At 37.7% G+C, this 12,429-nt stretch overlaps 1 pseudogene across 1 annotated transcript in view; it reads right to left on the bottom strand.

The window, feature by feature from the left end:
• Window positions 1-5,397: 5,397 nt before the first annotated feature.
• LOC308626256 (NEDD4-binding protein 2-like 1) overlaps window positions 5,398-12,429 on the bottom strand; it is a 54,047-nt pseudogene continuing 47,015 nt past the window's right edge. Inside the window, exon 3 of the transcript in view lies at window positions 5,398-6,144. The product of the transcript in view is annotated as an NEDD4-binding protein 2-like 1 (transcript). The remainder of the gene's footprint in view (window positions 6,145-12,429) is intronic.

The following is a 12,429-nucleotide window of genomic DNA, read 5'->3' as shown; positions in this document are numbered from 1 at the left end:
AATTGCAAATAGTCTTCCCTGTGGTGAGTGACTACTGAAATTTCACCTCAGATCTTTTAGCCTAGCTGGGCTGCTTGAAATCTTTCTATTACCTGTGAAGTTCAGGGGTCACACAGAGATTTGAGTAGCGATTATACAAATAATTTTAGTCTTCCCTCTTTGTCTCTCTCCTTTCCATGATTTCTGTCCTTGTTTTTCAGTTGCCATAATTTTCCCAAATTCTAACCTCTGGTTTTTCAAGCCTGGAACAATGAAAGTTTTTTATGTCTGTGTTACCCACCTAGCATAGCATATACTGAGGCCTTAGTCTAAAAGGCATAAAAACTCATGTGGTACAGTTTCCTTCTTCCAAGTGGTGACCCAGCAAGTATCTCTCTGCTTTTGGCCACTCTCCCATGCCGCAAAATGGTTGGTTTTTTTTGTTTGTTTTTTTTTTTTTTTCTTTTGCGGTACACGGGCCTCTCACTGTTGTGGCCTCTCCCGTTGCGGAGCACAGGCTCTGGACATGCAGGCTCAGCGGCCATGGCTCACGGGCCCAGGCGCTTCGCGGCATATGGGATCCTCCCAGGCCGGGGCACGAACCCACGTCCCCTGCATCGGCAGGCGGACTCTCAACCACTGCGCCACCAGGGAAGCCCTGGTTGTTTTTTATATTGTGTCCAGAGTTTAAAGCTGTTATCTGTGGGAAGCTTGGTCCAATAGGAGCTATTTTGCCATTACAGGAAATTGAAAACTTTGAAGCAATGTTTTTGGTAGCAAAAAAACACAAAAAAACAGGGCTTCCCCGGTGGCACAGTGGTTGAGAGTCTGCCTGCCGAGGCAGGGGACGCGGGTTCGTGCCCCGGTCCGGGAAGATCCCACATGCCACGGAGCGGCTGGGCCCGTGAGTCACGGCTGCTGAGCCTGCGCGTCCGGAGCCTGTGCTCTGCGACGGGAGAGACCACGACGGTGAGAGGCCCGTGTACCGCAAAAAAAAAAAAAAAAAAAAAAACACAAAAAAACAAAATTTGCAAATGTCCATGAGCAGAGGAATGGTTACACAAATTGTGCTGTAATCACAAAAAGAAGTAATGAATAGCACTAAAAATGAATGAGCTACAGCCATATTCTACAATGTGGATGAATATTAGTATAGTAGTTAGTATAAGACATATTATGCTGCTGCAAAAATAATATATGATGAGCTTGATGACTAAGCAGAGCAAAGATTTAATATTTCTCACACTAATACTGCCGTCAGTCTAGAGCAGGATTCAGCAAACTTTCTTGTAAGGCATTAGATGGTAAATATTTTAGGCTTTATGAGACATAGGGTCTCTATTGCAACTACTCACCTCTGTCATCATAGCATGAATATAGCCATAGACAATACATTAGTGAACAGGCCTGGCTGTGTTCCAATAAAACTCTGTCTCCAAAATCAGGTAGTGGGCTGGATTTGGTTCATGGACAATGGTTGCTAATCGCTTGTCTAGATGATTCTCAAGAGCTTGGCCTTTCTGAAGTAGCTCAGAGATTCAGGCTGCTTTTACCCATTGACCTCACACCATCTCAACCATCTTGAAGCAGGGTTCCTCCAAGATCACAAGATCATAAAAAGAGAGCATTGGAGGTGGTTGTATATCAACAAATATTGTAGTCCACAAGTTACACACACTACTCCCTCAAATATCTTGGTCAGAATTTATCCTATGACCATAACCCAACTATGAGAAAGCTAGTGAAAGAGGTAAGAACGCTTGTGAACACTAGGAATGGCTAAAGATATAATACTGAGTAAAAAAAAAAAAACTGTGCCAGAAGATTATACATAGCATAAGGAGCTTATTATGGAGTGAAATATGTAAAACAAACTATATAATTATTAGGTATTTAAAAATGCATGATGATAATAAAAGGCAGAAAAAGCAAATGTGATACATATAAAATTAAGCATGGTGCATGTCTTTTGGGGGACATAGGGAAAGAACATATAGGTACATTTTAACTTTTGGTGTTTTTTTAATCCTTGGACTGATCATTGTGCTCAAGAATGTTTATTATTATAAAAGAAAAAAAATTCCCTGATGAAAGTTATCCATTCAGAGATTGAGATTACATGTGTAATAGTTAATTTTATGTGTGAACTTGGCTGCATCATGTGATGGACAGATATCTGGTTAAACACTTTTTCTTGGTGTATCTGTGAGGGTGTTTCTAGAAGAGACTGGCATTTTATTTGGTCGACTGAGTAAAACAGATTGTCCTCCCCAGTGTGGAAGGTCATCATCCCATCCACTGAGGTGCTGAACACAGCAAAAATGCAGAGAAAAGTTGAATCCATTCTCTGCCTGATCACTTGAGCTGAGACATATATCTTTTCCTACTCTTCCTTCAGACTCAGACTGGAATCCACACAGCTGTTCAGCTCTCATGCCTTCAAACTACATCACTGGCTTTCCTGGATCCCCATCTTGCAGATGGCACATCTTGGGATTTCTCAGCCTCCATACCTTATAATGTATCTCTTTCTAGACATTTCTTTGAATTAATGAACCTAAAAGTACAGAAACTAAAGAAGGAAGTTATCTAAATCCCTCATTCCTCAGAGAATCATAACAAAATGTAGAGCATTTCATTTTAGATTTTTTAAAATGTTTATTGGAGTATAATTGATTCACAATGTTGTGTTAGTTTCAGGTGTACAGCAAAGTGAATCAGCTATACATATACATATATCCTCTCTTTTTTTAGATTCTTTACCCATATAGACCATTACAGAGTACTGAGTAGAGTTCCCTTGCTATACAGTAGGTTCTTGTTAGTTATCTATTTAATATCTAGTAGTGAAGAGCAGTATGGAAGCTCCCTACAAAACAAAACTAAAAACAGAACTACCATATGACACAGCAATCCCATTCCTAGGCATATGCCCAGAGAAAACCATAATTCAAAAAGATACATGCACCCAAATGTTCATTGCAGCACTATTTACAATACTAGGACATGAAATCAACCTAAATGTCCATCAACAGAGGAATGAATATAGAAGATGTGGTACATATATACAATGGAATATTACGCAGCTATAAATAAGAACAAAATAATGTCATCTGCAGCAACATGGATGGACCTACAGATTGTCATACCAAGTGAAATAAGTCAGACACAGACAAATATCATATGATATTGCTTATATGTGGAATCTAAAAAAAAGGGTACAAATGAACTTATTTACAAAACAGAAGTAGAGTCACAGATGTAGAAAACAAACTTATGGTTACCAGGGGATAAGTTGGGGGGAGGGATAAATTAGGAGACTGGGATTGACATTTTACATTTTTGCTATGAATTTTTTTCATTTTTACGTAGTCACAATCTCATATGTATTGATACTTTCATCCTGTTTTTGTTTGGTTTTGTTTTCACTTAACATGGCAGCATAAATCTTTTTCACGTTAATAAAATACAGTTATCATAATTTTATAGGAACTCACAATATTCCATTCAGAAATAATTCCATGGTAAGCTTATACATTACTCAAGTAAATACTAGAGACTTAGATTTGTCATTGTTATTGTTTTTTGTTTCTGTTGTTTCCATGATAAGACATATGGGAATGAATATCTTTGCTCTGAGAGGTATTTATGGATATCAAGTTTTTCTCTTAGGTTACACATCCATAGTAAAAATTTCTGGTAGCATTTTATGACAGTTTTGCAGGTTTTTAATGGCTATTGGAGAGATAAAATTTAACCTTGATTTGATTTAAAACAGTGTTCAATTGTGATCTGAATAGATTAAGTGCTTGTTAGAATGAAAGGTTTTGGACCTTTGTTCTTGTTGTTATTTTGTACTGGGATATTTTGTTGTTGTTGTTAGCGGATACTGCAAGTTCTGTATAAAAGGAAGTTGCTGAGACCTCAGAGACCTTTTTGGACAGAAAGCCAGCATAGATAAGAAAAGATCTTGATGCTTCAGAAAGGTGGTGTTGAAAGGCACAATAGCTACAGCTAGGCCAAGCAGTGTCCTTAAGTATAAGTGCAGAGTATAAGGGAAAGGAAGAGTTGTTTCCAAGAATGTTTATGCAATAAAGATTTATAAAGACAGCCCCAAACTATATGCATCTACTATTCCCCTAACTGAGTAGAAGCACCCCAAATCCAGGTAGTAGGGACTCAAAAACTCAATTGCTTCCAGGAATATCTCTAAGGACTCTAGATGTCTTATTTTATTTTTTTAATGCAATACTATATATAATTTTAATAACCATAAAAGCACCATTATATACAACACTTAAAATAATACTCCACAAAACATTAGAAAGAAGCTGTCGGCCAAGAAATAAAGCATGCATCCTACATAATCTTATCTATCACGGTCTCACACCAAATTAATCTGATTCCAACATGTTAAAATTTAATTTGGATTCATAAATTCAGTATTAGTGTAAGAATTGTGGTAGAAATTTGTCTTAATGCCACATAAAGCAACAAGACTGCTCCTCTTAAGATGAGCATGACTTTTCCATATCTCCATAGGATCTGCATCCTGGGATACTTCATTCCTTGTACTCCCAAAACTTTGGGGCTGCCAAGTGATTATACACATTTATAAGCATAATTTTAAAAACTGCCTAATTATTGCTCTTAAAAATTGGTGGTTTTATAAAGCCAGGCTTGTTTTGTTTACACTATTAGCTCAACAGCCAAAAGTTATTCAGGTTTAACCCGTTCCATAAAGTGGTATTTAAAACACACAATGTGACTTTACATAATGACACTGATTTTCCTCAGTAGGTTGTATAGCCATTAAGAAGGATTTTATCAGACATTTCTAACAATGATACATTGTTAAAATAGAGGAACAGTTTCCCAAAGTGTCTATTTTGAAGAACAATGTTCCCTTAGGTTGTGTACTTTCTGGCATATTCATTTTAAAGGAAAATCACTATCATCATTACAGCGACACATCTCACATTTTTTGGGTACATGGATGATCAAAGTATCAATGACACTAAAGTTTTCCCTGCATCCTACTTCTCCCCCACCTTTCCAACTTCCTGATGGAGATGAATTTCCTGAAAAATAGATTGCTTCAGAGAAAGTGGTACTGAAGCTTTATATAAACACTTCAGTTCATTAATGAACCCATGTGGCTGATTAGGTTCTTGGGTATGTTCTCAAGTTTCAGTTTCAAATTAATTCTTTCCCTAGAGAAAGGGACTTTGTTTAATCAAATGGGTAGAATTCCCAGCATCGGGCCATGCATACAGGATCACTTTAACAAATGCTTGTTGAAGAGGAATGTAATGACTTCTGCTCAGAAACTTTCAGGTTTGACAATTTACACTGGAATGAGGGCTCTGACTACAACTGAATGAAGGATAAAGACTAAAAACTGAAGGAAAAACTGATTTAGGAAAATTGTGAATGCCCAATACCCATGGTGACAACCATTCCTTGTGTTAAAGGAGCTCTCATTAGTGAAGTCACCAGGGGCCCTCCGGTTCGAGAACTCTGCGAAGGTGTTCCATACCCTGCACCCTCGGAAGGAGATGGATTATTCCTGTCCTGATTTCTGTTGGCTCTGCTTGGTTTTTCCAGCATGCAGCACACTGGAAAAAGTAACTTCATGTTCATACCTTTCATTCTGTGTATTGTCTCTCTTGGGACTCTATAAATATTTCTTCATCTCTGGCCTGAAAACTACCATGTCCATTTACAGCCTGAAAAGATCCTTTCGTTGGTATTTCGTTGGAGGTTGACATCATCAGTAATAACAGCAGTAATATCAGTGCTGATGGGGGATATGCCATTCCTCATTGCTTTTCTTGCTCTTTTCTGGTTCCATTCATGAGTTTTCTCCAGGAAGTCAGGATTGAACTCATAGGCACCATCTTCTCCGAAGAAAAATAATTATCCGTGCTGAAAATCAGGGCCCTGGGAAAGTTGTGTTGCTATTGTCTGGCCAGTGCAGTTTCTTCCGAGCCGGAGACCTCGCAGGAGGTAGAGGTGTTTCCGAAAGCTGAGACGGCGCAGAGGTGTCCCACGAGGAGGGCAGCGGGGCAGGTGGTCAAGGCTGCTGCTGCCAGAGGCTCAGCCTCCCAGAGGATTCAAGAAAACTCTCCTCATGGGGTGGGGGCCGTGAGAGCCTTGCGTCCCCTTTCCGGAAGTCCCAGACCTCTTATTTTAGCCCAGACCTGCTCATTTCCAGAAAAACAAAAATGATCAAATCCATTTTGTAAAATGCTAAGTGGAAGAAAAATATAAACCTGAACAGGGTGGAAGAGTAGCAATAAAATGCTTGACAAAGTAGGCATTTTTCGGGAGAGATCAGGGAATGTTGAAACAAATTTGGAATGTTGTATAATCAGCAGCTATTATTATTTAAACTCATGGAGAAAGGAAATGGACATAAGACGCTTTGGGGATTGTAAAAGGAAAAATATACATTTCAAAATAAACATTATATTTATATTTTGAATGATGATATTAGAGTAATTTACTTCATTTTAATATAAGGGGAAACACTAGAACAAAACATAAATTTCCTTTTACAGAGACAAAAAGCACAAGACACATTCACCATGGCTTTGTGCTCAGGTGAGATTCTATTAAATATCCAACTGCTATATAAAGATAGAGAAAATATTTAATGGAGAAACAGGAAGTGACATCCATATGGCTCTTGTCTGTGGTTTTAACCAACATCTGTTATCCTCAAAAGGCCAATACGAAATGGTCTAGGCTAGTGGTTGTCAATATATGGGCAGCATAGAATTCTTCCTTCAGATTAAATCTTACTCCAAAGACCGAAATTTAGAATGGATAAAAACACTGATCTGCTAATTAAAGATGATGTGAAAGTCCCTGGCCCTGGCCTCCTGGGCCCCTCTACCCACATATTCAACAACTGCTGAGGGTCCCCCAAAGCTCAGTATTAATTAAGCCTCAGTGTGACTCTGCACAGTCATTCATAAAGGGTGATTGAAAAGTAGGTAGGACATGGAAAGGGAGATATTGCTGCCATAATACTTGACAAAGATATGTATCAATGATACCTACTGCTTGTCTTTTTAAAGGTGTTTAGGCAGAATACATCTTTATGAAACCATGATATCATAATTTGTCTATTTTAAATCATATAATCAATAACTACATTAATAACTATGCACCATACTCTGGCCACATGCCTTTTATACTTTATTGCTGAACCTGCAAGATAGGTATTTCTATTTCTAATTGAAGATTCATAAATTAAAGCTCAGAAAAGTTAAATCTCTTGTCTGTGTTTAAAAAAAATAAAACCCAGTGGCAGATCCACTATGCCAAAGTTGGACTCTCTGATATAAAAACTTGTTCTCTTTCTTTATAACATGTTGCCTTCTAATGAAATTGCATGCCTAGAGAATTTTAGAATCACATCTTATCACCTTTAAACATCAAAAACAATCTTATCTAGCATAAATTATTGAAAGGCAGGTTTTTCTTCTTTTAAGCATTTGAACCATGTGATAAACAGATGCTCGCAGTGTCTAAACTGCTAAAGTAAAAAAGTATATATATTTAATTAATTGATGTCTTCATAAGTGAGGTATTTTTTTTCCAATTAAGAATCACCAATGGAAGCCCTGCTCAGAAATTAAACAAGTGATAGAAAGAAAAGGTACAACACTATTAGAGATAATTGGTAAATTAGCATTAAAAGTTGCTTGTTTTATTGACCTGTCAATACACTGAATAGATTTTTTAAATCTTTTTTGTGCATTATGACTATCTAAAAGAAAATTTGGATTTTCTTCATTCCATTTTGCAATTACATTTAATTAATTCTGTTTCGGTAGCCATTAAATGAAAGAATCACATTGATGTGAATTCCTGTTTATCCTTTAGAATTCAAACATGATCAATTTCTCAGTAATGAGATGAAAAATAATGTTGATATTAAGCAAGTTTATTAAAACTTTGATGATCTTACAATAATTTTGCCCCAGGGTAGCGTATTTGAACTCTTAGTGGAGCACAGAGAACAGGACAGTAGACATGAAATAGTGGACATGATTAGAGAAGGATTTTGTTATAAGAACAGAATCATGGGCTACAAATTTTATCCTGACTCTCCTCAAAAGGTCCAATAGATGTTTACAAGAGCACTCATGCACACAAAAATGGAAAAATCCATACATTTCATGGACGATTTGGATTATTACCGTCTCTATACTAATACTAATCCCTAGGAATCTAGAACACTTTAGTCTTTTGGTCCAAGTGGTAGCTTATTGAAATCAGATGCTGAATGAGTACTTAAATTAAAAGTGTTCATGTGACCCATTGGCTCTTTGACTAAACAAGTGGTTGTTACTCTGGTTCCCAAATTAAGATGAAAGTAAATGTAATCAGCAGCTAAGAGAATGCCACAGTAACTCTCTGTCCTGTGGTAACCATGGTTGAAAGAGCCAGGTGGAGGGTCCTGATCCTCACCCCTTTATTTGTCAGGATTCTCTAGAGGAACAGAAACAACAGGAGATAGATATTAGATAGATAGATACATACATACATACATACATACATACCTATATACATACATACATTCAGATATACGGAGATTTATTATAGGAATTGGCTCACATATGGAAACTGAGAAGTTCTACAGTCTGCTGTCTATAAGTTGGAGAAAAGGAAAGCTGATGGTATAACTCAATACAAGTCTGAAGGCATGAGAACCCGGGTGGGGTGGGTGTATAGAATAAGTTCTGGAGTCCTAAGTCCCAAGAATCAGGAGGTCTGATGTCTGAGAACAGGAAAAGATTGATGTCCCAGCTCAAGAAGAGAGAAGAAATTCATACTTCCTTCAACTCTTGTTCTATTTGGGCCCTCAGTGGATTGTTTGGTGTCCACCCACACTGGTGAGGGTGGATCTTCTTTACTCAGTCTACTCAATCAGATGTTAATCTCTTCCAGAAACACCCTCACAGTCATACCTAGAAATAATGTCTTACCAGCTATCTGGGTATCCTATGCCCAGTCAAGTTGACACATAAAATTAACCATCACACACTTTATCTCAAAAGTGTAAAATAATTAGCAATATCACATGCCTGGGTGAGTCCTGGAGATTAGTGCCACCAGTGAAGGCAAGAGATACAGAGGTGATGATTCCAATCACACCATGACTTAATGTGCCCACTGTCTTGAGCGGATCTACCTATCTTAGAGAATGAGTGGATTATCATAAACTCAATTAGCTAGCGATTCCAATTGCTGATGTTATTTCACATCATATCCGTTATCATTTTACAATTTATATAGTTAAATATTTTATATTTATTTATACATATGTATTTCTTCTCCATCTCACAAGTCAGCAAAAACCAGGATTTGTTTGCGTTAATTTAATAGGAGTAATATTATATCTTCATTAACTTGTTTTGTTGGCCCTGTACCCCTCAAGACCTTTTATCTTCCTCCCAAATCTGCTCTGAAACCTTGATTTCATAAGGCTGATAGAGCCCAACGAATAGAAAACAGCAGGTCTGCCAGATGCCAGGTCTGTAAGCTCCTATTGCCAGAGGGTGAGAAATGATTCTTATTAAAATCTGGAAGACTGATTCCTCAGTAGAGTTCTGGGGGAATTTAGAAGCCTGGAAATTACAGAATATTCCTTCCAAAATAAATGATAATTTGCTGTACCTCATACTGTTTATACCACAAATAATGAGACAAAACATATGATACATCGTTTTGTATTTTGCAGGAAAAATGTAATTTTGGGGGGCGTGTTGCTCTGATTCATTTATTGAGTAGCTCAAGATGCTACCAGTATTGAGAGAAAAATAGAAAAGAGTAGATATTTTAACTGATTTGGGCTGTATGTCTGTAGCTTTTTCACTGGGACTTTATGACTAGGGAATTCAGTGTTACCCAAAGTACCTGTGTCATACTTGGATGTTATGTGGTGTTTGTGGTAAGCCATGGCACACAGAATCCTATGTTTTGGCATAAATACAGGTAACAAGTCATTAACAAATAATTATTTTCCCTTAGAGAAAGAATTATCGGTTTGCTAATAAACCCTAGTAGAGATTGAATACCTGATTATAGAACTAGGTAGCCCAGTAATTTGAGTTGCCTATCATGAACTGAGTGTTACCAGATGTTATAAACCAGAAAAAGTAGGCATGTTCCTCAAACTAAATCAGAAAATACTACTGTGAACAGGATCTGAAAGCACAAGTGTGTTACCTTCATGAGCAGTTCATGCTCCCACTGTGTTTACCCCTGCCATATGTCCACCCCTCCCTCAAGCCACAACTGCAGATAGAGGCACATGCTGTCGACAAGAACCAAAAGACTTCCTGAAGACCTTTCATAGTATGCTGGAAATAGGAATACGAGAGTTGTGGCATTTCAGCCCTACTCCCAAGCTGAGTTATATGGCATCTAATTCTTTTAGCAAAAGAGAAGAAGGCTGGAAAAGACAAAGATCAGGATCTATACAAGTAAGTGGTGGAAAATTGTTTGGACAGAGAAGAACTTGGAAAAACTGGTACGTAGGAGTAGGTTTCTAGGATGTTTTAAAAAGAAGCATGTGAATGGAACTTTGGCAATGCACCATGTGAATGCTCACCAAAAGGCTCCCAGTGCAGTGGGGACTCTCAATACACTGGTGGTTTTCAGTCACCTCTTTCCCAAGCCTTCCTACTGCTTGGCCAAAGGATGCAATGACCTTGAGGGCAAGGTCAGAGACTATGTAGCAACAAATATTTCCCCACTCCATGGCCCACTGGCTCCAACCTCTATTCAGTATCCAATTTTCCAGCACCAGTGAAAAAGACCAAAAGTAAAGTTATTATTCCCTAGGGATCTAGCCAGCTATCTGATTGTGAATTGAAACATTAGACCTTTTACATCATGAAAGGAAGAATAATTTTCCCCAACTGTACCAAATATTTATTCTGAATTTAGGTTTTCCTTCCATTTCTGACATGTTTCTTCCATTAACCCCATCTCTGAGTTTACTGAATGCCTTATTCACAACATCATTTCTTATCAAAGAACTAATTTCATGCAGACAAATTAAGGCAATAGCCTAAAACTCACAGAATTTACTGCCTTACCATGTACCTTATCACCCCAAATCACTTGACCTTACAGAGGGCTGAAATAGTCTGAATGGAAATAAGATAGAAGATAACATCTTATAAAATCTCGGTGCTGTCCTATGTGAAATGTGTATATTCTCTGAACCAGACCTGGAATACAGGAAACAAAGAATAGAAGTATGTTTCACACCTCTCACGCTCATACCTAGTGAAGCCCTCACAAGTTAATGTTTCCATTTATGTCTTTGTGTCCAGCTCTCTGTCTTAGGGTTCACCCAGGAGGTTTTAGAACACAAGGATAAGTTCTTCTGTCAGGGGACTCTACAATGGTCTCAGTGAATTGGAGGCTATTGCTTCCATTTGTCCAGTTCAAGCTCTTCCTGTTGTTGTAGGACAAAGTCACAAAATAGAGGGTGATTGATCTTGATTATCAAGGGAAAACAGATTTGTTGGAGGTAAGGTCGTAATACATTTAGAACCCAAAGTCTTCCCTAGGATTCCTCCTAATCTGGTAGGAAAACTTGTTGGAAGACTCCAGAAACTTCAGAAAGACCAAACATCATACAGGTAAGACCATCAGTTAATTCTATTCCTCAGAAATAGTTGTTTGATTTACCTCAACATGAAAACAGTCTCAATTGCCTGCAATCCTGGCTGAGGGCAAATGAAATATTGAATGATTCATCAAGACAGAAATCAAAAATACTAGTGATGGTCTCATCACAACTGTAGAAACATAATGTCTTCATCTGAGTGACCTAGAAAATATAACTTAAGGAAAATTTTATGTGCTAATGCTTTGGGGATGGATGTTCAATTCCAGGGATGCAATAGTGAACTGAACAAATATATTGAGGCAAATTTCATTGCGTGGGTATTTTAAGTTTATTCTGTTGGTGATGCACTCTAATTCCTTTGGCTTTCATTGTTCCTCAAGGATTTAATTATTTGAATACGGAATACAAAACAAAACAAAAATTCAACTGCTTTACCACTAGTGTCACTCAATGGCATATTTCTACTGTCTTCCTCAATATTTCATCAAAATATCCCAGATTACATTTTATAGAATATTTTATTTACACCCTGTCGTGGCTGCTTTTGATTTTTTAAAGTACACTTTTGCTTTCTAAGACAATTTATTTTAAAAAGACAACTCTGCTTTTTAAGTCCATTTCATAACATAATGTTAATTTCTTTTATTTTTATTTTTATTTTTATTTTTATTTTTGGTGTGTGGTATGCGGGCCTCTCACTGTTGTGGCCTCTCCCGTTGCGGAGCACAGGCTCCGGATGCGCAGGCCCAGCGGCCATGGCTCACGGGCCCAGCCGCTCCGCGGCATAT

This window comes from Mesoplodon bidens, assembly GCF_964165515.1.
Source record: "Mesoplodon bidens genome assembly, chromosome: 12".
In the NCBI taxonomy this organism is placed as follows: domain Eukaryota; kingdom Metazoa; phylum Chordata; class Mammalia; order Artiodactyla; family Ziphiidae; genus Mesoplodon; species Mesoplodon bidens.
Note: the sequence above shows the minus strand (reverse complement) of the source record. Positions and strands in the feature narration are given on the sequence as shown.